Genomic DNA, 27876 nt, shown 5'->3' on the forward strand with positions numbered 1-27876 from the left:
ACTGGCTGCAAATCGATTCCTGGGATAATCTTTTCTAAAAGTGCAGAAGATAAGAGTTGGGAAAGATGAAGATAAAAGCATCTTAAGGAGAAGCTGTGTGCACAGTGGGGAGAAGGCTGAGAAAGGGGAGACTTGGCTCAGAAACAGTAATAAATCGACAGTATCGCCTACCTCATTCCGGATCCTCTCTCCCTCATTTACCTCCATGCATTCAAATAAGCCAGGTAAGTTGTTTTTCAGGGGTGTTAGAATCCTGTTTCCAGGTCCCCTTCTCATATTCCTGCAATGACTCCCCAGGAACCCTAGAAATAAATTAAACTTTGACAAACTCCCAGCAGCCCTGGTGTGAGTTCCCTTTGACTCCCTCACACTCACCTCCCTGCAACTTACAGCTTATGTTCCTCATCTCTCCTGCTTGTCAGACCATGCAATACAATAATCAGAAAGTGGTTTTGGGCAGCAAACCCTATGCCTGATATAGAGTTCACGGCACACAGTATAAATATAAAATGCATAACCTTTATACGCAAGACAAATATTAACTGAGTATTATACAACTGTCTTCCGAATGCTTTATAGGGATTAATTACATGATGTCTTACAAAGCAGTTTGAGAACCTTCGGGAAAGGTGCTATATAAATACAAGGTATGATTATTTTTAGGAGCTTCTACTGCTGACATTCAGCATAGCATGAAAGAATGAAAAATTATCTCCATGTTCCCCGTCGTGGTAACAACTTCAGCATAGGGTTTGGAAAACCCATTTATAGAAAGTGCTAAAATTAAAAAAATGCATTCCTTACATGCGCTCTCATCTATGTAGTTTGAACTATAGAAGAAGAGACCTTTCTAAACACAAACTTTTTAAAAACATTTAAAACATGATGACTCCTAGGCCAAAGGAAAAAAAAAACTGAGAAATTAAAATTTTTTTCATTATGGTACTCAGGCCCCTGGCTTCAATCCAAGTCCCTGTCCCCAAGAGAGACTGTATGTTTGGATGAATGTTGATGACCCTGTTCCTAAAGTTCTCCAGGGAATAGACTTCTCAATCAACTTCAGCCACCTGTTTCTGTTTAGCAACATGCTGTTGGGATGTTCTTCCTCAAACCTTACTTAAACCCCTGTCCTGAAAATGTACCAGGATTCCTCCTGTTTGTTCTCAGTGACCCCAAAGCACCACCAGTGAGTGTCCTTTCCATGTAGTTAATAGATAGTCCTTCTGTCATAAGCCTTCGTGTGGGTTGATTGTCATCACCCTTTTCGACTTGATTCAGTTGGAGTGTCTTCAGCTCCTACAGTCTGCTTATATTTTAAGTAGTTTGCAAAAGCTTAAAAATTGGAAATTTTTATTTAAAATGTGGATTTCTAGATTCTGAAAACTCAGAAGACCTGGCACCAAGAAGACCCCATTCTCACACAAAAGCAGGGGCCTGGAGATGAACAGCAGCCTACTTCTCAAACAGGATATTTGTTTGCTCTTCCTTAGCCCTCATCTCCTCCAGGTCTGCTGCCTCACCAGCTCCACCTGCCTGCCCCTGAAATTAGAAGGGAGTAAGATCCCTGCTGCTGAGAAAACATCCAAATAATCAACTGAGGCGTCTACTTCTCAGCCAGATATAGTACCATGCAGATAAACCCATAACCAAGGGTCCCATAAGATAGCCATCATCCCAGTCACCATCATCGTCATCATCCTCCTCCTCCTCATCATCATGTCACAGATAATTCTATGACATGCAGAGATAAACTGAAGTTCACACAGCCCCCTGCAGAAAACCATCCCAGGTGTTCGGTTCCCTCCTCGGTGATCTGTTCCCTATGCCAGGAGTCAGCCGATGAGACTTAACTGTCAAATCTGCTCTCCTCCACCTTTTGTTCCTGAATATAGCCACGCTCGCTTATTGACGTACAGTGCATGGCCTCTGCAGTCACTACTGAACCCCAACAGTAGGGCTGAGTAGTTGGGCTGGAGATCAGATAGATTTGCAGAGCCTAAAATATTTATTATCTGGCTCTTTGTAGGAAAAGATGTCAACCCCTGGCCTATGCGTTCGTATCCTAAAATACTTCAAAGGGGACCTAAGGTGCCATGTAGCATCTCCTCCCTCTTAGGCTGGATAAAATATAAACCATAGCACACTGATCGTTATCCAACTATTTCAGAAGCTTACTGTCATCAAAAACTTTACCTTGGCATACAGTGTGACCATGTTGTAATTGTTGTAATTCTATTAAAAACAGACTTAGAATAAATGCATGATTTACACTAGGGAACCTCATCTAAATTGGGACACAGAAAAATAGACAGTAATATGTGTGTGTGTATATATATATATGTACATGTATATACATTACATGAATACATAAATTATACTGAATAAATCTAAATGAGCAGAAAAAGGTTGGCAGAGAAAGACTGGGATTGAGCAAATCCTACTAAAGAATGGGATGCCTTTTGGCTGTTTTGTGTGTTGGGGGGTTAATGTCGGTAAATCTGTCTTATTATAGATGTAGGATGGCAAATAAAAGGTACACAGGTTGCCACAGACAACTCCCTGTTCATTCCTAACATCTATGACCAGCATTGCTAAACCAATTACTGTTCTTTTGCCCGTGGAATCCTAATATGGCTTCAGAATCCTACTTAACACAGTGCTCCAGAAAGCCAAACTGTGTTATACCAACCAAGCAGAGCTGGCACACGAGATGAAACCTTTGACATCTCTTGAGAAAAGAGATGAGCTAGTAATGGAAGGCAAGAGATTTCATTCTTATTTCAATCTTATTTTTAGAACCTAAGTCATTTAGACTATTTCTATCCCTTGCCAGGGTGTGGGTAAAATGAAAACAAAGGAGTCAATGAGCTCCTGATAAGTTAAACACGCTGAACAATTGTGAAGTATTATTTTTATGGTGTAGGCACGTAATGAACATGAAAATGCAAGAAATAAGATAGCAAAAGCTACAAAAGGAAGGCTATCCCGAAATAAAGAGCTTAGCTGGACGTTTCCCACAGTGAATGCCTTCTGTAGATTTGAACTATTAAAATTTCTACATGGAAAAAAATACAAGTGATCACTTGAATTCAAGAAAAAGATAAGCATAAAGCACTGGAGGAAGATGATGCTTTCACTGATGTTGAATTTAACCTCTTTAGAGCTCATTCAACACACTTACAGACTACCTACCATTGGAAAGATACACCGTGCTTGTTGCTTTTGATAATACAATACAAGAGGAGTTGGTGATCTCCTCAAATCCTTTTTTTAAAATAAAGTGGTATTGATGATGTGAGTTTGGAATGGAGTTCGGTTGCTGGCCACAGGTTATAATACAGTGGCTTGAACACACAAGGGCATATTTTTGTCATGTAACTAAAAGTCTGGGTCAACAATTTTGTTGTTGGTTCAGCAAATAGTTCAGAATGTCAGGGCCAAAGACCTTCCAATTTTCTTGGCCTTTCTCTCATGGTCCCAAAATAGCTGCTGGAGTTCCAGCCAATACATTCAAATCTCAGGCACAAGGGAAAAAAAAAAAAAAAAAAAAAGAGGAAAAGAAAAACAGATGCCTGCTACCTGAGTTAGCCCTTTTTAAAGAACTTTCCCAGAAGCTCCCCAACAACTTGCACTTAATTATTTTTTTAAGATTTATTTATTTATTTGAGAGAGAGAGCCCACACATGCAGGGAATGGCAGAGGGAGAGAGGAAAAGAGAGAATCTCAAGCAGACTCCCCACTCGGCATGGAGTCCGACGCAGGACTTGATCCCACAACCTGAGCCAAAATCAAAAGTCGGTCACCCAACCAACTGAGCCACCCAGGAGCCCCTGTGCTTAACTTTTTAATTGCCTCCCTATCTGCAAGGAAGACTGGGAAATACGTGCTTTCTCTTTTCTTACCTTTTTTTTTTTTAAACTGGGCTCCTTTGCTGTCTGACAGTGTTCTTTATTGTGGAGGAAGGGGTGAGTGGATGTTCATTAGTAATTAGCAAACTCAACCACTTTATAAATTAACTTAAATAAAGTACAATGTTAGTTGTAGGAAATTGATCTTTCTCTCAAAGACCTTGATTCTAACAGGGGAAATAAGATATATATACAACTTAAGATAAATTAGAATAGAAAACAACTTATTATCTAGGTGAACTAAAAACCATCCAAAGAATATAAAACTATATTATATACCCATCAAAATGTCACCAGTGCTTTTTATTAGGTAAAGGGGCAATGGCTAATGGTTCTTTTCTTCTTTATGATGCTTTGAATTTCCAAATGTCCTACAATGAATATTTACTGGGGTAGAGAGTGAAGGTATCATAAAAGAGGGATGGCATGAATTCCTGCCCATGTCTATTATTTCATTTTATCATTATAACTGCAGCATTTACAATATGAGGGCATAATTAGACATAATAAACATTTTAATAATGAACCCACAGGAAATCAGGGCATTAGAAAGAAAAGTGAACAAACTGAATGTCTAAAATGGATGCTGGGCTCAATCATGATAAATCTCTACACTTAAAATATATAGAATCTGAGAATGTTACATGGGCTGTGAAAAGCAATGACAATCGGCTGTCATTTATGCTTCTGAGTCCAATTCACTTCTCATTTTCTAAAGAAAGTCGCTGGTGGAAGAATGCCAGAAAATGATTAACAGCAAAATAAGGTGGGGTTTTAGCCCAATGTGCCACTCCAGCTCCCTGATTCCAAAGATCCGGGCACTAGCACCTTCCCAGTAGCCCCTGACATCTGTACTAAATGGTCCTCTTTATGTTACAACTACTAAGACCACCATCTAACTTGTTAAAATTGCTAATTTTCATCAACCCACACGATAGTTAATTAAGTTTTTCCGGGGCCTACTGGTTCTTTAAAACAAAAAAAACAAAAAAAAAAAAACAAAAAAAAAACCAAAAAACACAAAGAGCAGTAAGAATAGGGCTAGGGGCAAAGGCTGGCTGGAATCCTGTTCTAATGCACCTTTGCTTCTTCACATCACTTGGTAGTTGCTCACATGGTCAAGGAGAACTACTTTTGGGTAAAGATGAGACCCAATGAGCTATCTTCTAGAGAAATCTTCAAACCGATGAGCCATTTCTGTTTCTTTTCACAGCGAGGGTATCTTCACCTTTTAATCTTTTGGTTCTCTGCCAGCATGATAGTGTTCCTGCCCTGTCCAGCTAGCAAAACATTATCCTTTTGATTGTTACATAAACAGAGCATCAGGTGCCTGCTGGAGGTGCCTGCTGGCCCCTGCTGCGCCTTTCCCATCAGCTCTGCCACAAGGTTGACCACTACGCTCACTCACTGGGAGAGCTGACATCTGAACACCCAGAAGCTCTTTTCTGTTGACAGCGGCCACCCCCGCATGTCAGCATACTTCTTCACTGACCCATCAAGACTGCTACCACATGGGCCAAAAAGTGACAAAAATAAAGAAATAAGTAAAGGGTAATCGATAAATGTTGTTAGTGAACAAGAGCAAAAGTTGAGGAATATTAAAAGTGGACTTAAGTGGCAAAAAAGCTAAAATATCTGCACAACCAAAGTCTAATTACCCTTCCCCAGCACAGAGGCAAGCCATTCAGAGAAACACAGAAGGCTCAGTGAGCCACTATCCACATACATGATACAATCCAAAGTTTTTCAAGAATCAGGCCACAGTAATGTTCCCCATCTCCTAACTTCATTCTCTGTGGATTTCTTCCTCCAATATTTGACCTCTCTTCCCTGAATTCCCATAGCATTTCAAGTCTGAAGAAACATGTTCCTAGGGCTCATATCCTGTTCTGTTCTCTTTCAATCTCTTGTTAACTTCACCCCCACCCCATATATGAGGCAAGGTCATGAGGGCAGTATCTAGCCTGTGACTCTGCCATCGTGAAAACAGTATTTTCGCGTAATATAGCAAGAAAACAAAATTGTGATTGCTTTTACTAGCAAAGAAATGAAAGGAGGACTGAAATCAGGAGTTACATGACTCAGGAGCCATGGCTCAGTAGCTGAGTTTCTGTCCTTTGGCTCAGGTCGTGATCCCGGGGTCCTGGGATGGAGTCCCACATCAGGCCCCCTGCAGCATCAAAGAATCAAGAATGGTTTCAGTTAATGGTCAGCAACTTATTGTAAATAAGAGAGGCATGCATTTAACATTAATTCTAGAAGGATGATTCCAGAGCATAGGGGCAGGGATGCAACAAGAATATACTGAAGTATATTCAACTTGTCTTTGCTCCCAAGCCCTTTCAAATTCAGTCAGATCCCACTGCTTGCTACAACCTCTGCTAGAGCCCATTTATACTTACTTCATTCATTCACCAAAGAGATACGGGGACCTGCTCTGTGCCAAATGCCATTACAAGGTACTAAGGACATAGCAGTAAACAGATACAGCATCTGCCTTCCCAGAGCCTACTTGCCTAAGAGGCAGCCAAAAACAGTCAAACAAATGAAAAAGAAAAATATCAGATTGTGTGCAATTACACGCAGAGTTTGTTGTTGTTGTTTTTTAAGAGCATTCTGATGGTCATTAAGGCTGAGTGGAAACTATTTTAGATTCAGTGGAAGTGACATTTAAATTGTGGGTTCAAATCAATTCAATGGCTTCCCACCCCTCAATAGCTTCCCACCTCACTGAGACTAACCTAAATCCTTACTTATCTTCCCCGCATGGTTCCCGATGCTTCCCTGACCTCACTTCCTACAACTGTGGTGCACGTTAGCTCTATTCTAGTCACCTGGACTCTCCAGCTCTTCTTGCCTATATCCTTCACCCTCCGGTAACTCCAGGATATCTCACTTTCTGCAACCTTGGACTCAAAAATCACCTGTTCCATGAGGCCTGCCCTGGCCATCCTCTCCTGGACTTCAATTGTCACCCTCTCTCCAACACTGCATGTCCTCTTACCTTGCTGGGTTTTTTTCTCCTTGGCTCTTCAAACTATCTACAGTACATGTATTACGTATCATTCATCTTGTTCATTGTCTGTCTTCACTATAAGAACATAAGGTCCAGGAAGGCAGAAATGTTATTCTGTTTTGTTTTATGCTCTAGCCTTTGTGCTTACAAAGGTGGGAACACAGTAGATTGTCCGTCAATAAGTACTTGGTGGATTAATGAATGTCAGTCTATATTTACTGAGCAATATAAGCAGAGATAGTCTCCATAGCTGAGAGCTGTTCAGTCTAGAAGAGGAGGCAACATGGGCACCAAATAACCCTCATACAAGGTCAAACCTGGCTGGTATAAGAAGCTCACACAACAGAGGGAGAGCACAATTTTACCTGGCAGGCATCAGGAAAGACTCAAAGGAAAGTAACCAGTTGACCTACTCCATGGAGAACAGGTATAAGTGAAGATGTGGAGATGGTAGGAAAGGACTAGGAAAGATATTCTAGGGCAATGGGGCAGTGTGTGCAAAGGCATGAAACTTGTGGTACATGAGGTATGGTGGAAGGTGGAAGCAGACTCCTTTTCCACTTAATAGCCTTGTCCACGTGAGTCACTTATTGTCTTAACTTCAGTTTGCCCACTTAGAAGATATCAATAAAAGCAGCTGCCTCAAGGATTGTCCTGAAGCCTAAAGGAGATCATATATGAGAAGCGCTGAGTCCAGTGGTAGTCAATAAATATTTTTTGAGCACCCTCTATGTACCAGGAACTTGAAAGTGTTGGGCTTATGGCAATGAAAAGATAGACAAGGTTTCTGCCCCGGGAGTGTTTCTGTGTATCAGGATAAGACAGATGATAACATATGCAAATAAGTGAGTAATTATAGGAACTGATAAGTTTTACCAAGAAGATAAATAGGATAATGAATAGAGAATGACATGGGTTAGGCCCACGGCTCTGACTAGGATGGCAGGGGAAGGCCTCTTGGAAGGGGAAACATTTGTCCAGAGACTTGCATGTTGAGAAAGAGGCAGACCCTCAAATATATGAAGTAAAGGCCAGCAAATGCAAAGGTCCTGGGACAGATGCAGTATTAGACTGTCTGAAGTTCACATTTGGATAAAGTCATCTGGTGACACACCTACCCTTCCCCCATCCACCCTTTGGCCTGGCCCAAAATGGACGGTGGTCTATAAGCATTGCTACTAGGTGCACAAAGGTAGACAGATTTTACTCCATGAGTTGGAAAGAAAATTGAGAGAACTTATTGACAGATAGGAATTTTTGAAATCTTTAAGGTAGGTGGAACCCCCTCTGAGGGGATGGATTTCAAGTGAGCTTTTTAGAGGAAGCAGGAAGACAAGGATGGAATGGGGTAAAATAATCCAGGTCAGGGGCTATTGGGTTTTGATGGGTGGAGTAGCAGCAGAGATGGAAAGAAAAGTCAGGTTTGGAGTACACTCTGCCCATACAGCCTGCAGGACCTAGGAATGGTTTTGATATGGGGAATGAGGAGAAAAGACCAGCCAAGGGTACTTCCTATGGTTGGAGCTTGAACACCTGACTCGATGGTGGAACTACTTATTCAGATAAATTTGGATTGAAAGATGGGCTTGCAGAGTGTTAGCATTAAAGCTACTATTGGGGGAGGGGTATCTATTAGACCCCCAAGTGGAGGCATCCACTGTTGGGTGGGTACACGAGCTCAGGAGAGTGCTCCACATCAGAGATATAAGAACCTAACTCACTATCAGAGTTCACCAAATGGAGACTATCTTAAATGTGTTTTACAAAAGATTTCTCTTTCTTGTTACTATTAATCTAGGTTATCTGATAGACTGGTATTTGGACTTTCATAAACCTTCGTTTGAATTTTCAGGAAAGGTTTGGGCCACACCTGATGATCCGGAAAAAATGTGGTTTTAAAGATTATGCCAAAGAGATAACCATGAATGGGACAGAAGGATCAAAGGGATAGCTAAAACAATAATCTATTATTATTACCATCATCTGGATAGAGGAAGGATATTATCATTAGCTAGCTGAGCCGTGGGAAAATTGACAAAGTAAAACATACTGTATGTGGAAGCTCCTAAATATATTTAAAATTACCCAAGGAGGAAATTTTGCATTAAATTTCACTGGGTTTTTTCAAACAAGCATCAGCTTTGATGTGTAAGGTTAAGCTCTGACACTACTGAGTCTTATTTTGTAGAAATAAAATTCTATCCAAATGCTGCATCCTTTCCAAGTTATAATATTTTTACCAATACAATGCATACCTTCAATAAACATCATCCAGGACATACTAGCTATAAAAATACCAATGGCAAAGAAAAGGAATAAGCTATAAAGAAAAAGTTACAATTCTTGTTTGCTCTTACAGTCTGTCATCTAATGCAGGCACCGGCAAACTATGACCCCTGGATCGACTCCTGTTCTTGTAAATAAAGTTTTATTGGCAAACAATCATGCTCATTCATTTACACATTGTCTTTGGCTATTGTCATGTTTTTATTGTTAATACAGTGAAAACCCAACAGCAAAAATGGGTAGTTGTGTCAGAGACCTTACACCCTGCAACACCCTGCAAAAACTAAAATATTTACTCTCTGAACTTTGCAGAAGTTTGCCAATCCCTGATCTAAGGTAAAGAATCCAAGGGATGAAATGGACTCTAAGCAAAGAGATCGAAGTGGAAAAAACTGAAAATTGGTTTATCCCTAGTTTATACGCAGCAGATTACCGTCCGACTTTCTAAATACTGGAAAGAGAGATGTTTGTATTCCACTTCCTTGTCTTATCGCCTCTGGCAACCACTCCTCCTGAGAGGTAGTCAGGAAGGGGCTGGTAATTCCATATCCTCCAGAGACAGTAACTTGACAATACGAAAGGAACAGAGGTAATTGCCTCGCTTTATATGACTAGGTGTCCTGCGAAATCCAGAGCTGTTGCAATGGGATGCACCTTCTCCAAGAATACAAGAGGGCTCTCAGCAGAGAACCCCAAACCTGTGCTATATCATTGCTTCCACTGTACCCTCATGTGGCGGTAGCCTCAAAAGTCAAGCAATAGCACAATCCCTCAAGTTCCCTGGCTAAACTATGTTCCCGATTTTGAAAATGTTGAAAAGGTTTTGATTGTTATTATGAGAACCTTCTGGAGGAAATTTCGTAATAAATGACTTTTTGTGAATTATTAGGTCTTTCTTCAAGCCCCAAACACTTTTATTTATTAAACAAAGGTGTTTATCTAAACTCAACTTGTAGAGTGCCTCACCCTCAATCCCCAGAAAGAGAAGGACCAGGACGATGGTAAAGGATTTCCTAGCATGCCCTGGAAAGTGGGCAGTGAACTGACTTGAATCACCACCCACCCAAATCGAAAAGATTTTCACAAAGACGTCCTCGGATTGAGAACACATTGAAGTGCCACAGAGGGAGGGACAGCAAAGCATTCTATTGTAAATGATCCATAAGGGTGTCCAGAGAGAAATCACTGAAGTGGCCTTGCCTATTTTATTATTTTTTAATTTAATTTAATTTCCCCCTATTTTACTATTTTATTGTTTAAAGCACATTGGGCACATGTTGAGTTTGTTTTCATTTCCCCAGTGACATTCCAGCTGACTTCCAGTCTTTAAAGATTTGGGTGTTTTCCACAAGCCCTGTAAAATAGTGTAGCATTGCATATCATTTCCTTATCATAAATATCTGTGCTTTGGACTTTGCATTTATAGTTTGGTAAACTCATTGTCTTTTTCACAGGTCTTTGTTCCTCGTGGGCAGGGCAAATGCCCCACTGGCCTGACTGGCTGCTGCGGGTAGCATGGTGAGTGACTCAAGCAGAGATTCCACTTCCCGTCAAGGCAGGGCCAAGTTTTATCCTTTCCCATAATGTCCTACCATAATTTAATGCATCTTATTTACTTAAGGAGATCTGATACTGTGCAAATTCTGCATTTTCCTCTGTCCTCACAATTCAACCAATGGAGAAAGGTGGTTATGAATTAATCCACTTACCTCACAAATATTTCTTAGTTACCTACAGAATGGTGGTAAGAGCTAAGCTAGCTAATGTCTTCCGCTTTTTCAGCATCAATGTCTCCATCTGCTAAACCAGCGATAAGAATAGCAACTACTCCTGGATCATTCCAAGGGTTCAAAATAAGATGATACACAAAAGGGCATTAACAGTGGCTGACACACAGTAGGCAATGTAAGTTTTGCTATCCTTTTTTTTTTTTTTTTTTAGGGGCTAGACTCTGGGGTTGAAAAGATCTGAGACCAAGGAGACATGATGAGAAAATGTAATGTGATATGTTCATCCGATCCGGGAACACAGGGGCACACTTGGAGAAACTTGTGGCATCGAACATGATCTGGTATTTGGTTAATGGTAACATACCAGTGTTGGTTACTCAATTTTAACAAAGTAATGTGAAACCTTAACCTTAATAAGGGAGACTGAGTGAAGGGCGTATGGGAACTCTCTGTACTACGTCTGCAATGTTTCTGTCAATCTAAAATTATTCCAAAATTTTAAAGGTTTATTTATTTTTTTAATAAATTTATTTTTTATTGGTGTTCATTTTCCAACATACAGAATAACACCCAGTGCTCATCCCGTCAAGTGCCCCCCTCAGTGCCCGTCACCCATTCACCCCCACCCCCTGCCCTCCTCCCCTTCCACCACCCCTAGATTGTTTCCCAGAGTTAGGAGTCTTTATGTTCTGTCTCCCTTTCTGATATTTCCCACACATTTCTTCTCCCTTCCCTTATATTCCCTTTCACTATTATTTATATTCCCCAAATGAATGAGAATATACACTGTTTGTCCTTCTCTGATTGACTTACTTCACTCAGCATAATACCCTCCAGTTTTAAAAGTTTATTTAAAAAAAAAAAGAAAAAAATAAATAAATAAATAATAAATAAATAAATAAATAAATAAAAAAGATACCCCCAAAAAAGATATCAAGACAAAAACCCTTAACCCGAAAGAACCTAAACTAATATGATACAAATAAGAAAATAAACAGCCAAAAGCCAATATTAAATGTGCTATAATAAAGCTATGGGAGTAAGAAGGAAGGACAACTAGCTCAGCCTGGAGATGGTTGCTACTGCAAAGCAGTGTCTGCCTTGTAATCACTAAGCAGGGAAGGAGGAAGGGCATTCAGGCAGCACTTACAAAGGCTTGGGAGTGTAAGAAAGTTTGCAGTGTTCAAATAACCACAAGAATTTGGGTGTCTAGGTGCACGTAGCATGGTGCCTAAAAGGAAGTGGCGGGACCTAGAACTCATAATGCAAACGTAAGATCAGTAAAGGTTATTTCTTAAAGAACAGCTTTCCTGAGGTATCATTGACATACCGTGGATTGTGCATATTTAGGGTGTGCAATGTGAGAACTTTTGCCTCGTTGACCCTTGAACAGTGAGGACGTCAAGAGCACCGACACCCCACAGAGTTGAAAATCCATGTGTAACTCTTAACTCTCTGAAAACTTAACTACTAGCCTGCTGTTGGTCCGAAGTCTTATGACAACGTGAAGTTCATTAACACATATTTTTGCGTGTTTTATGCATTATCTATCAGATACTGTATTCTTACAATAAAATAAGATAGAGAAAGGAAAATGTTGTTAAGTAAATCATGAGGAAGAGAAAATATATTTACCGTACTGTATTTACTGAAAAAGATCCAAGTATAAATCCATGCAGTTCAAATCCTTGGTGTTCAAGGGTCAACTGCATACTTTATACAGACTCGATCCTATATCTTTTTTGATGGTTTCTTTCCTTCGGTGTAACTATATTGTGGTATGTATTCCTAGTTTATTCTTTTTTATGGCTGTATTCCATCATATGAATACATAATTTGTTTACCCATTCACTATCGATGATCACTTGGATTGTTTCCAGTTTCTCATTATTCTGAACAAAGTTTCTATGTACGTTTGTGTATGAATTTCTCTAGACACCTGCTTTTATTTCTTTTAGGCAATACAAGAAATGGAATGGCCGCATTATACAGCAAATGTATGTCCAACTTTATAAGAAACTACCAAAACTTTTGCCAAAGTGGTTGTACCATTTTACATTCCCTCCAGCAGTGTATGTACGGCTCCATTTCCTCCACATCCTTGCCAAAGTCTTCTTAATTTTTGCCATTCTACTGGTTGTAGAGTAGTATCTCCCTGTGGTTTTCATTTGCATTTCTCAATGACTAATAACACTGAGCATTTTTTCATGTGCTTATTTGACATCTATACATCTACTTTGATGGTATCTGTATATTTGCTTTATAAAGGACTTTTTTTTTAGATCATGCTGAAGAGTTAGGATTTTATTTGGTTTGCAAGGGGAAACCATTGATGGATTTTGAGCAGTAGAATAACATAAGATCTCTGATCTAGAAAGACCTCCACAGCAGTGGTTGACAGGGGTGAGAGTGGGTCAGCAGTCAGTACGGTAAGTCAGGGAAGAAGAGAGAGCATGGGGAACAGTGGAGATAACATAGACCGGGAAGAGTGAGTGAAGCAATTTCAAAGACGCTTGTAGGGAGAGTCAGGACTGGGTGACAAATTGCTCACCAGCTGGTATGAGCAAAGGAGAAGGAGACGGTAAGAGATCTGTGGTTTCTGGGTTCGGTGATAACAAGTCTGATGGGAGTGGGTCATCTCCAGTGAATTTGGGACAGGCAGTAATGACATTGCTGAGGCCACCTCCAAGACTGAGTCAAACCAGGGGCATGGGAAGAAGGAGGTGAATATGTTGGCCTTGGTGAAAGGAAGAGGTAAGTGATTTGGTGTTAGCAACAGCTGGACTTGCCTCCCTCTTCTCCCCACTTGCCAATCTCATGAGTCACTGCCTCCTTGCCTCCTTACTGGCCTGGCTGGGCTAAGGTCCTCTCCTCTGACTCGAGGGCTCTTCAGGCAGGTCTCTACACTTCTAGGTAATACTTTGTATCAAAATTATTCGTTGCTCACCCTAGGCAGGGACCTTCTCCAGGCCAAGGACTAAGTGTTATTTGTCCACTATCAACGTCTCGCAGACCGCCCACAGTGGGCAGGCCTTCCGTAGACTGTGTGTTAATTGATGGAAGCGAAGCACGGTAAGACAGCCGTGTGATGGACTGTGACAAGCCTGTTACAACACATATTGTGTGGTCAGTAAGAACCAAACTACCTTCCCAGTTGCTCATTGTCAGGGCACTGTTTGGGGGAAAGGGTATAATATAAAATTGAGGCGATAATGAGGTGTTTTGGCTTTCCTCCAAGGGGTCTTCTGTGTGTGTTCCACTCCCGGGAGGAAACCCGAGCCCCACCTCCACCTAGACATTAGGTCCTGATCCTGCTCTGCCCTGGACTGCACCAAGAATGGTGACCCCACCGCCTATGGCCAGCTCCTGCTGGTAGGACAGGTGTCTGGTGCAGCCCAGTCTTCTCATCTCCCAGCACACTTCCTGCTCCCACGGCAGTTCACAGAGAGGCGGCCAGGAGCCACGAGCCCCAGTGGGCCCTGGTGCGGCTCTCCAGTATTTCTGTTTCCTTGGGCTGGCATCCAGTCATCAGCGCCTCCTGTTCTGTGCCAGGTGATCTTTTGCAGAAGAGCTCCCCACTGTCTGTTGTTACGATTGAGACTGACATTAGTCCCACACCACTGGACTGGGGAGAGGAGACCCCACTACGTGACACACACAAACAGAATGCTTATAACATTTCCTAATCTTTGTTCCCCCCCTTCCTCACAGAGCTTCCAGAAAACTCTCTCTTCTTCTGTCTCCCCCCCATATTCTCACCCATCTGTGAAAGCTCAGGAGTTCTGCACCACTTTTGAAGAATTGCTGTGGGAAGTGTCAACAAAGGGGCCATGGTCTCAAGTTCTTATCCTCCTTCATCAACCTTCCTCCACCTTTCCCAGACTCTCCATTCCTTTCCAGCTTTCCTGCTGGGACCCTCATCTCATGATTTAAGACACCTATCTTATTTTCCTCACCCATGTTACTTTCCTTGCATAGACACATGATAGACGTATGGCACGCTGACTGACAATCAGGGGGCAGTTTTTCAGTTCAGATCACACATCCCTGTTTTTCTCAGAAAAGGAAGTAGATTTACCAGCTAAAAACATGGATGATGTGGGTGCATCATTTCCGGTAATTATGGCACCACAGTCCCTGCTCCCTAATTAAGCCAATAGCTACTACTCTATTTGGGGCTGTAATTTCTTCCTTTCTCATGTTGTCAAAAAAAAAAAAAATGTCCACCAACAGCTCCTTTTGAACTGAAAATTATTATGCTTTAGACTCAAGCCAAAGAAAAATTTATTTTGGAAAGTTTGAATCAAATTTTATGAGTTACTCATAAAGGAAAAGGTCATGAAAATGCAGTATTTCTGACTTTATTTTTTTTTTTTAAAGTTCCTCAGCTTTGGAATTCCCTCCATTCAAAAATCACTTTTTTTTTAAATAAATCTGAACTTTTTATGCCCTCAGGTTCCCATAACAAACTAGTCATAAGCTGTACTTGAAAGAATCATACTTAAAATTTTAAAGTACACAAATAAACTCTCCGATTACATACCAGTTAATTCATAATATTAATTGGCCATCTCTTAGTTCTGCATGTTATTGGCTAGAGATACAGATAATATAAATAGAGAGCAATTCCACAGTAATGTTTATCTACTATTGGACTGTCTTACATTCTGGAAATTTGTGATTCTTTAAATAAATAATGGAGTCACATTAAATTGCACTCCACGATGCATTTCATCATTTTCCAAAGTTAATAAATCTTATTTAAAAGTTCACTCAAGTGATGTGGTTAAAATGTCCCCTCGCTGTCCATGTTTCTCTACTCTAAATTATTCCATCGCATGATGGAAATGAGCAGAAGAACAAATTATGAACCAAACATGTGCTTTAGTAAGCTAGCAGTATTTGTAATTTCACATTCCCTTAGGTGGTAGGAAGTAATTAAGTGCTTTTGCTTAAAAGGCCACCTGGGGGCTGCATGGGGTCCACAAGTAAATTGTGAATAGAGCCATCAAATGATATTATTGGATTGATTAATTCTATCAAAAAGAACTTAAAATATGAATCGCTGAAGATAACTCATAATGAGAAAAATCTACTTACAGAAAATCAAGAAGAGGTCTGCATAGCTTTGTATCTGTATAAATTTTGATGTCTTCAGTCACCTGAGTCTGGCTTTCTAAGCTGTCTCAGATCCCGGAGGGGAGACGTAGCCCCAGGTGAGGGCCTCGCAATCAGGACTGTTCACTCCCTGCTCCAAAGTTGCCTAAGTGCAGCTCACAGGCTACAAGAGACCAAATTCCCATCCATCACGGAGATAAATTGTCTCCACCTTTCCCAGACTCTCCATTCCTTTCCAGCTTTCCTGCTGGGACCCTCATCTCATGATTTAAGACACCTATCTTAAATAGGTGCACCCTGCTGTGCACCCCCACCCTGCTGTGCACCAACTCCAGGGCTCCCCAGCCTGCACTCCGGAACCTCAGGTAACACACCTTTTGAGGACTCCAGTTTCCTCATCAGTAAAAGATGGGGAGGCCCCTACATTCCTGCGCTGAAGACCTCCCATTCTCCAAGCAGAGAACTGGCTGGAAGGTTAAGTATTTTATTTTTTATTTTATTTTTTTTGGGGGGGAGGGGAAGGTAATTAAATGCTGGCTGGATGATTGACTGGTTTGGTTCTTCTTTTCTTCTTTCTTTTCTTTTCTTTTTTTTTTTTTTTTTTAACATGAACTTCATTTGTTTGGAGAGCCAGTAAGTTTAAATAGTTTTGAGCTTCATTGAAAAAGCTTGTTTCTCTACCTTTCGAGGACTCTTTTGGTCTAGAACCAACCCCTTGAATGATTATTCTAAATGATTATTTGGACCCCAACCTGTCATTAGAATTGTCTTTTAATACACCTCAAGGCCAACCTAGTTCTTTAGTGAGTTCTCCCCAAGTTATGAGGCCCACAACACTCACTCATTCCTCGGAATTCCCACACCACTTACTGTCTATCACATTGATTTGGCACATACGTGCTGCCTTGTAGTATTACTGCTCATTAATACATATGTCCCAGCTCCTCAACTAAATCATAATTACCCTAAAGGCCAGAATCATTTTCGGTAGATTCTTATCTTACTTTAAAAGTCATGTGGGAAAATTAATGTTTTTATATCCTAAAACATCTTCGCTGATGCTTAAACGTGTGTGGCAGTTTGTTAACCCATTCCATCATAGTTTATATGGACTAGGACTTCTTGTATTTACAATCTTGGAATGCTGCAGCCTCTAACTAAGGCAATTTGGAATCAAATCTATGATGACTTGGAATCAAACCAATGGTGACTGGCCCTACCTTTCACTGAGTCCTCATGTTCAACAAGGAGCAAGCTTCTAAAAAAGAAGTGGAAGGGGGACTAGCATTTTCCGGACCTCATCCTCCAGATCAGGCCAACGAACAGGCACCAACTGACAAAAATATTTCTGGATTTGTTGCCTCTGTCTTGAAAGTCCTGGCCGGTCACAGAAAGCAGGAGTCAATCCCACTGATAACTTAAGTTCAGAGCCGGCAACAGCCACCAAATACATGAAGGCACAGCAGAACATGCAGGATCACACCCTCAAACCACCTAAAACTCACTGCAGTGGGCTGTCAGCCAGCCCTTGTGCTTGTATTAGCCTCACAGCCATGGCCCGGCATTTTACAGGAATGAACAATCACATTATGGTGGGAGAACTTATATATTCCTAGCACCATCGCAAGCTCAGAAGACCAACAAGACTGCCCAGGTAACAAAAGTTAGAGAAACAGATCAAGCAATAGGGAGGCAATAGGGAGTGGTGCAAACTGGGTAAATGGGAGAAGAAACATTCCACCTCCAGGAGGCAGTTGGTCTCAGTTCCCTCCAGCGGACGGCTTGCAGCTTAATGCCTAGATTCTTCTTTAAAAAAAAAAAAAAAAAAAAAAAGAGCTAAAAGCCTGGATATTTTTATGTGAATTCTCCCAATTTTTCAATGGCAGTAGTCAATGAAAATTTTTTTGAATAGTACATAGACCAAATAAAAACACCTACATTCCAGAAGTGGCTCAAGGGCCAACAGTTTGTAATGTCCAATTTATATAATTCATCACAAGTAAATATAGCCTGTGTTCCCAAATAGATCAAATATTATTTTAATGTGTTTTAATAAGAGATCTCAGTTTTTTCTGCCTCAACTAAATGTTATTTCTGTGTTCCTTCGGTTGCGCTCTCAAGCACAATTCAAAGTTTTTACTTTGTGGGTTTTATTCCTCCATTGTTCGTCGCATTCTCTTAGCAGTTTGGAAGAGTGCTTCTTACTGTTTTATAACACAATCTTCCACTTATAACCACCACAACGAAATATTCTTTCCTAGATTTAAGGTGAAAAAAAATCTCCCTTCATTTACTTTCCTAACAGTAACTAGCACCATCACCAATGTCAATGAAACCATTAGGGAGAAAAGGGGGTTAAATTAAATTTCTTGTGATGCTTCATTTTTTTCATGCAGAGAGAAATGGATAGTCTGGAAAATGGTTAAACTTGTTTTAAAAATACAGAAAGAATGTTGTTGTTGGTTCAACACCAGGCGCTTTGGTGAAGCGATAAGATTTTTAAAAAGCAAAGCTTTTCACCAGGTGTATGACACCATTTCACATAGCCATTTGGGTTTAAATGGAATGAAACTGGGAAAAGAATGCATTTTGCATTTGTAATTCAGTTAAATAGCTGCAACACATGAATTGGTCTGCTGGTAGTTCCCCATATGTTCCTTTAGTCATTTCAACATTTTCTCCACAACCACTAAAAATGATCACTTTTATATGAGATTTAACCTTTTATTCTTAAATCTAATAGTCAGGATTTTTTACTTTTGGATCTATAATTACTATTACCAGAGTAATTATAAACAACACTCTGAAAGTTATTCATCAAGTGCTCATCATCATCAAATAATATTCATGTGCACCTGGGGACATATTACTCTTTCATGGCAGTGCCCAAGATCATAAATACCATGCAAATTCTCATTTAAGAAAGAGAAAGGCAACTTGCCTGTTCTGAGATACCTGCTGGACTCTAAACTGATGATGCAGGACCTTAACCACATCGTCAAGCCATTGCTGGAATGAATCCATTTTTTAATTTCAATTACTTGTGGCTTTATTTGAAAACCTCAATTACTGATACTAGAGATTAGATGTCCAAATTATTAGCTGCCTGAATATTATATTTTTCAACCGAGTTATATTTACAAATCATATACAGTCTTATAAATGTCAGCCTCACTTTTAAAGTATGATTGCCCTTGGACTTGCCTTCTCAAAACCTATGAAAACAAATCTATTGCACTTACATCGTCAGCAAGGTATGCTACATAGCTAATATTTGGGTTCCATGCCTTAGGGGCAGATCCAACTGGGAGGACAGCCTGTCAACTTATGGTTTTCCCAAACACCAAGTTCAATACCCAGAAGTTGGATTTGAATCTTGCCTCCCACATCTAGTCAGTGGGCAAACCTACTAACTCGACTTCCACAATGTTCAATGCATTTATCTCTTGCCCTCCTTTCCTGAAATGCTAATTTCTAACATACCAATTCAGAATTCCAGTTACCAGTTAAGGCTAGAATCCATAGGCATAAGGTCATTTACTATGTCTGGATACACATGCCCAAAGCTAGGTTCCGTCCTCAAGTCATGACTAAATGATGGGTAGTGGACTCATGGAATCTCCAGGCCCAGGGTGGAGATGATGAGCTAAAAGCTCTTCAAGGTACTTTGGAATGACTGTCAGTCTTAAAGAATGTCTCATGAGAAATCTCATTTCTCCAGGGACCTGCCTTAGATGACCTCATCCTCTAAGAGGATCCACATGGGCTGAAACTAATTGCCAGGTGGGATAGGGGTAATTTCTATCTTAAATCACAGGGCAGGGGAATCCCTGGGTGGCTCAGTGGTTTAGTGTCTGTCTTTGGCCCAGGCGTGATCCTGGAGTCCCAGGATCGAATCCCACATTGGGCTCCCTGCGAGAAGTCTGCTTTTTTTCTCTCTCTCTCTGTCTCATGAATGAATAAATAAATCTTTTTTAAAAAATCACAGAGCAAGGGGATGATATGCTAGATAGACTGAAGAAAGTATGGAGGATAGATCTGTTTCAGGCCTACCCATACTATAGTCACCTTGAAGTCAACCTGTGAATCCAACATGGATGGAGCCCAGAAGTTCCCAAAGCTCTCCCAGATAGGGTGGAAAACAGTAGAATGTCCAGGGACCAGCCATCATGAGATGGAGAGAGATCTTGCTGGGAATGACCACCCAATCAGAAACCGAATGGAAGGTATGACAGAAATGCAATGGGTCTATAGCACCAGTGAGAGACAAGGAACGGCTACATCAGCCAGGAAGGGCTATAGACTCACTGAACCACAGATCAAATCAACCACAAATCTCACTCCCAAAAGCCAGCAAAGGGGCAAAGGGACATCACCCCAAAGACCAGAAGAACTAGAGAACTCGAACTGAGTGAGCTGAATACTTCCGGAGTAGACTCCAGTGCCATTTTGAAGAGGAGATGAGATCAAGGCAGAAATAATAATATAAGTGAGAAGTAACATTTTTTGAGAACTTTCAATGCCAGGTCCCATTCTAAGTATCTATGCTAACTCATTTAATTCTCTGTGACAATCCTTAAGGGATTGTATTATATTTTATCCTCATTTTACTTATGTAGAAACTGTGACACAGAAGGAGGGAATAATTTGCCTAGGGTAACACACCTACTAAATGGCAGTACTGGGATTCCAAACAGGCCAGTTGGCTCTACAGCCCTTACTCATAGCTATTCTATGATTGCATCTCTCTTTAAAAATAAAAATCTTGTCACATGGAAATTTGCAAGATTGTACAGGAAATAAGACATCTATGCAAAAACTAGTAACCAAGAAGTGTAGTAACCCTACCCTTTCCCAGTAGACCCAACCACCATTTTGAAGAAGACTTGAGAAGGAGGAGAGGTACAGAAACGATGATGATGATGATGATGATGATGATGATGGTGATGATAAATATATTGAGCCCTTTCTACATGCCAGGTGTTGTTCTAAGCACTTTAGCAGCATTAACTCATTTACTCCTCATTATAACCCTGTGATGTAGACCAATACTGTTGAACAGACTTCATGAGAGAACTGTTCTATGATCTCCAGTACGGTAGCCACTAGCCACATGGGACTAGTGAATCCTTGCGATATGGCTAGTACACCTGAAGAAATGAATTGTTACCCTCATTTCATTGTAATTGCCTTAAATTTAAATGTGCATATGTGGCTAGTCACTATTGAATTGAACTGCACAGAGGCAGATTTCTTTTTCCAGGTTACACATGAGGAAACAGGAACACAGAGTAGTTAGGTAATTTGTCCAAGGTCCCAAAGCTACTTGGTGGCAAAATCATGGTTTAAACACAGACACCCTCACCCAGGAACACACACTTTTAACTCTAACATTTCCACAAGAGGTCCTGAGCAATTATCCCAGAACACTGAGCATTATCTAAAGGTACTGTTTACATGATCGAATGGAACACTTAGTTCCTTTCTTCCACAAACAGTTGGGACCAGATCTGTAACTGACAAAATAAAGACACTAATTTTCTCTTTAGAGTTTCTCAACTGCAGTCTGCTCCCCAGTAAACACGATGTGTTTCAAATAGTGTGGCTGGGCCTGTCCGATCTGGCCTGCATGTTCCGGATCCAGAGGGCCACCCGATTATTGTTACCCTGTTCATCCAAACCAAGAAGGACATGGTTACTGCACAGGGCAGCCAAACCATCTCATCAAGGCTGCTGGGATGGCAGCTCCCAGGTGCAAGGACCCTGGGGTGAAGCTAAAGGAATGAGGGTCGGGGGCTGTTGTCAGAAGTAATGTCTCAGTAACTAGAATGTCAGGAAACTATAGAGCTTGAAGCCTAGACAAAGATGCAAATCTGGGAAGTCAAATTGCAAGAATTTTCTTAAATCAGAGGCATATCTTAAAATTGGCGGAATGCTTAGTTAGAACAGATACACCAACCACAAAATTACAGCCTGCCCGGCCCCTACTGACATCTTGAATGACCTTGAGCAAAAGCTGACCTCTCCACAGTGTAAGGTCATCTGTGACCCAGTGACAATAATACCTGTTCCCTCATCCGTGTGACAGACTTGTTTTTAAAGTGTTCTTAGCTACCCACAACAGAAAAACACTTCAGTACGCCAACAAGTGTTTTCATTGGGATTAGGCATTCTTGCTATGGTTTCTTAAATGCATTAATTTATGCACAAAAAGAATGTAATTTGCCCGGTTTTTCTCTGAATCAACTCCTCGTGTCTCATTCTGAGTTCAGGACAATGATGCTGTGAGGTCAGTTTCTACTGGGTCCAATGTTGAAAAATGATTTTCCTTGGGAATTAAATCAGGGATCTTTGTCTGAGAGAACAGTTGGGCTTGAAATAAAGCTGCTTTACTTTTGGAAGAAAAGATCATATTAAATTTTTGAGAAAGGGGAAACAATACGAACACCCTGGAAACCAAGGACTTTTAAGTGCAAATTTTATCAAAGCAAAAGCAAGTCAACCCACTAAAGGGCTCCTATAGGACTGGAGATAGTTAAAGATTTATTATGAGCAACAAAAACCTGGGTAAAATTGTGTGCCAAGGGGGAGAATTTTGCAATTTAAAATGTGTGTGTGTGCGGGTGCATGTGACATTTGTGAAATTTCACAAAATGTTTCCGTTTTGCCAGGCAGCGTTCACAAAGCCAAACCTTGGAGCTCGGCACAGCACCTAGGCCAAAAGCAATCAACAGCCCGAGCCCACACAACAGCACATTAGCAAATATGCCAGCTTCCCTCACATCACGCAAAGAAATGAAAATCGCAATGCTGAATTGCACAACTCCTAGAACATGAGAAAAAAACAACAATGAAGAAAGGAAATAATTTAAAGGGCAAGTTATTATTAACAGCACATATTGAGAGATAAGCTTCCGCATCTTCAGTGTAAAACGGAGGCCAACTGAGTTGCCAGATTTGCATCAATAGAGTCATCGGCCACCCTGAGGATGTCGAGATTTGTTCTTGTAACCTACCTTCATTGGCTTGCAGGAACGCTGGTGCGAGCCCAGGTCATCATCTGTGTTGATGAACATCCTAGAGCAGGAGTCAGCAATGTTTTCTGTAAACCGTCAGAAAGTAAATACTTTAGACTGTGAACCATGCAGTCTGTGTTGCAGCCACTCAACTCTGCTGTCTATGCGTGAAGCCACAGACAACATGTACATGAATGAACATAGCTGTTTCAATAAGACTTTATTTACAAAAGCTGGTGGCACACCTTAGTTCACCAACCTCTGGCCTAGGAAATCGGAAAAGGGGTAGAGTGCTATATATGTCAGTAGAATAAGATTAATTGATATTTGGGGGAAGATATGTTTATTTCTAAGTCTATGCAATTTTTTTTAAGATTTTATTTATTTACTCATGAGAGACACACAGAGAGGCAGAGACACAGACAGAGGGAGAAGCAGGCTCCACGCAGAGAGCCAGATGTGGGACTCGAACCTAGGACCCCGGAATCATGCCCTGAGCTGAAAGCAGACGCTCAACCATTGAGCCACCCAGGCCTCCCAAGTCTATGCAATTCTAAGCTAGTCTAGATTTACCTAATTGAAGCCTATCTAACATTGTAATATAAGAGCCAGAAATTGGAGTAGACAAAATTATAGATTCTGTAGTAAATTTCTGTACTAAATTCGACTGTCTAGTTTCAATGTTTCCTCTACAAAGGAGACCACCCTGAGCACTCTCAGTTACTCATTCCTCTTCTTCCCACAGACATTTATTTATAGATCAGTGTTACCTTCTGCAAATTTCTGTAGCTTAATATGTGCCTAAAACAGAGTAGCCAGCCAAATGAACAAGTCACTGAACTGCCTTCCATTGTTTCTCTTGAAAAATAATCAAAATTGGCATCCTAAATATAGTGGGAAAATACCTTCAAAGTTTAGAGGAAAAAAATCGAAGGTGTCAATTCCTAAGTGAATAACTCAACAAAGCCAATAACAGATATTCAAGGACTCAGAATAGGTATCACCCTTTAAAAAAAAAAAAAAACTTATTCGAGAGTTTGTATCAGAAAAAATTAAAAACAGATGCAAAGAAGAGAAAGACAAGTGACTGAAGAAACAATGAGAAGTTAAGGATAGCACACAACTTAAAATTAGATCAAAATAATGATTCATAATGGTGCTTTTAAGCTTAATTCAATTATTAAGAAATAAATCCTTTTAAAATAGAGGCAAGATATTTTAAAAAGTCAGACACAAGGTTGAAATGAAATTTCCATCAGAGGAGGAAGTAGAGGAGGAAAGACAAAGAGAGGTTAAGTTTTGGTCTTGACTTGTTTAAGTAGGAAGCAAGAGACATTAACTAATGTTAGCAATTGATAATAGGGTACATATTCAAATGTGTTATTAAAAAATAAGCTTAGGCCATAGATAAATGGAAGTAGTAGTATGTATATCTTTCAAACGGGTGAACAAAAAAATGTCAGAAAATAAAACTCAATCACTCCAGGATAAGGTAAAAACCAATTTACATAAAAATAGAAAACCAAACAGAGTTGTCAGAGTTAGACCAAATGTTTCCATTTTCCTAGTAAACAGCAACAGATAAATTTCCCAATTCAAAGACAGAGAATTTCAAAATAGGTTTTTCTTTAAGCAAAAATCCAGGTATATCTGTTTCCAAGAGATATGCCTAGAACAAAATATTCCAGAAAGATAAAATATAAAGGAATGGACAAAGATATAGTAGGCAAACGTTAATAATATAAAGCAAGAGTGGTAACATTAGAGTTAATTAAGGCAAAAAGCATTAAATAAGACAAATGCAGTATAATACACAAAGCAGGTACAAACTCATTCCATCAAATATTCAACTATCAAACCACATTTTTTTCAAAAATGTTGGAAATCCAGAAAACAAATTTAATATCATAATGGCAAATTTCCATATTTCTCTCTCAAAAATTGGTAGGAGAAAACAGAACCTAAGAACATTTAATAGCACAATTAACATGCTTGATTTAATAAATATATGGAGAACTTTGTTAAGCAAAAAGAAGCAAAATAAACATCCTTTTCAAATACCCATGGAACACTTATAACACTGATGATATATTCGACCACAAAAAAATTCTCAAAAGATTTTTTTTAATCGTAGAGAGCACGCAAACCATATTCCACAGCTATGATGCAATAAAACTAAAACATTAACAACCAAAATGGCCAAATTAAAATCTATCCACTGGAAATTTAAAAGCTTTTTCTAATTAGTCTTGAATTAAAAAGAAATTCATAATTTATATTGCAAATTACTTATAAAATAACAATACTCAGAACACTACACATCAAAATTAAGGCACACTTGGAATTTCACAGAAAGTAAGAAAGAATCGAAAATAAGTGAACTAAGCACACATTTTAAAAACTAAGTAAAGAACAGGGGGATCCCTTGGTGGCTCAGTGGTTTAGCGCCTGCCTTTGGCCCAGGGCGTGATCCTGGAGACCCGGGATCGAGTCCCACATCGGGCTCCCTGCATGGGGCCTGCTTCTCCCTCTGCCTGTGTCTCTGCCTCTCCCTCTTTCTGTGTCTCTCATGAATAAATAAATAAAATCTTAAAAAAAAAAAAAAAAGAACAAATAAGGCTTCCACTGAAAGGAAGAAAGAAAGAACCAGGACAGGGGTGGGGGAAAGGGAAGAAGGGAGGGAGGAAGGATGGAGGAAGCATGAAAAACCAGATATGTATATAGAGAATGAGATAGAAAATAGAAAAAATTGTTTATTTGTTCAATAAATGCAAGGGATTATTAATTAAAGAGTAAGTATGGCAAATATGATCAGGAAAAAAATGAAAACACAAGTAACTTTGGAAATGAGAAGATGTCTCAGCTATAGGTATAATAAATGTTAAAACCTTAAGAGAATGCTATGTAGTGTTTATGCAAATTTACTAGACCGTGTATATGAGATGGATAATTGTCTAAGACAGAGCAAACCTTGAAGACATAATGCTCAGTCAAATAAGTCACAGAAGGACAAACGTTGCATGATTCCACTTCCATGAGGTCTCCTAGGGTTGTCAAATTCATAGAGACAGAGAGTAGAATGGCTATTAAAGGCTGCAGGGAGGGAGGGATGGGGAATTAGCATTTAATGGGTACAGAGTTTCAGCTGGGGGAGACAGAAAGTCCTGGAGATGGATGGTGGTGAAGGCTGCACAATAATGTGAATGTACTTAATGCCCCTGAACTATAATTAAAAATAGTCAAAATGGTCAATTTTGCATGATGTGTATTTTACAAAATAAAAGCAACTTGTCTTACTAAACATCAAAATTTCTTATGTGGCTACACGAGTCAAGCAGTGTGGCATTAGGAGAGGTGAGAATAATCAGCGTACCACAACTGAATGTTCAGAAACAAATACTGGTATTATGGCAATGTGTGTGTTGAAGATCGTATCTCAAGTCTATGCAAACCTGATAGGCTATACAATAAATAGTTCGTGGTCATTGGTTTTCCATTTGAAGAAAATAGAATTAGGTGTTTATTTCACATCATACACATCATTCACATCATACATAAAAATGAAGTCTAGATAAAAAGGGATAATATGTATGTAATATACATACATGTACATATATATAAATATAGATACGCATATATAATACAAGATATTAGGGATACATTAGCATGTGTATGATGTTAGCATATTAGATGCATTAAAAAAAATTACTAACAACTATCCACTGGCCAGATTGTGGGGAGATGGACACTCATATCCTATCGATGCTGTATCATTACAACTTCTAAAGAAATATAATAGTACTCTTTAGAATTAAAAATGTATAATCTGGGGAATATGGGTGGCACACTTAGTGAAGTGTCAGACTCTTGATTTCACCTCAGGTCATGATCTGGGGGTCCTGGGATCGAACCCTGGGTCAGGCTTCATGCTCAGTGGGGAGTCTGCTTCAGAATTCTCTTTCTCTTTCTTTCTCTGTCCCACCCCCTGCTCATGCTCTCTCTCTCTAATATAAATAAATAAATCTTTCCAAAAAATATATAATCTTAGTCCTAGCCATATCATATGGAATCCAACAGAAATAAGAGTATTATTAATAAATAAATAAGAGTACTAAAACTTGAAACAACATATACACAGGTGTTTACTGCTGCACTGTTGGTAACAGCAAAACACTAGAAACAACAGGAATGTTGACAGAGGAGAACGGTTGAATAAATGATGGTCCATTTACTCAACAGAATATGATGCAGTCAATTTAAAAACTACCAAGTCTTGTAATGAGAGAATACACTTATCACGATGAGCACTGAGTAATGTATAAATTGTTGAATCACTACATTATACACCTGAAAGTAATATAACACTGTACGACATTATCCCGTAATTAAAATTACAACTTAATTCAAAAAACTTTAAAATATTTAAATTACACGGTCAATCTAAGCTCAAAAAGTACTCACCACATATTTGTTAAATGAGAAAAGTTTCCAGAGTTCCCCCACTATTTTGGGGGAAGAGTGGATCCCACCTGTAAATCTTCAGTTTCTACAGAATCTACAGCTGATGCAATGTTACATCAGCAAAGTGATTGGAAAAAGGGGATAAAAGAGTACTTTAGACACCTTCCATATTCCATAAATAGCTGCCATTAGCTTGTATCTCCTTGTACTATAAACAAATGTTCTACAAGTAACAGAAAAGAAGAAGAAAAAGGAGGAGGACGGGGAGAGGAAGGAGAGGAGGGGGAGGAGAAGAGGAGAGTGATGGAGGAAACAAAGGGCAAAAAGAAGAACAAGGCTGC

The 27876-nt window shown here is 39.8% G+C and overlaps 1 long non-coding RNA gene across 1 annotated transcript in view; it reads right to left on the minus strand.

Moving 5' to 3' along the window:
* The window catches only part of LOC102153337, a 46162-nt gene extending 18488 nt beyond the window's left edge, over positions 1-27674 (minus strand). Inside the window, exons 1-2 of the long non-coding RNA XR_005353038.1 lie at positions 27536-27674; positions 23075-23160 (exon numbers count right to left, since the gene is read on the minus strand). This is a non-coding gene — a long non-coding RNA (uncharacterized LOC102153337). The remainder of the gene's footprint in view (positions 1-23074; positions 23161-27535) is intronic.
* Between the last annotated feature and the right edge of the window lie 202 nt (positions 27675-27876).

The sequence above is a fragment of the Canis lupus genome, chromosome 1 (genome assembly GCF_011100685.1).
Source record: "Canis lupus familiaris isolate Mischka breed German Shepherd chromosome 1, alternate assembly UU_Cfam_GSD_1.0, whole genome shotgun sequence".
Classification (NCBI taxonomy): domain Eukaryota; kingdom Metazoa; phylum Chordata; class Mammalia; order Carnivora; family Canidae; genus Canis; species Canis lupus.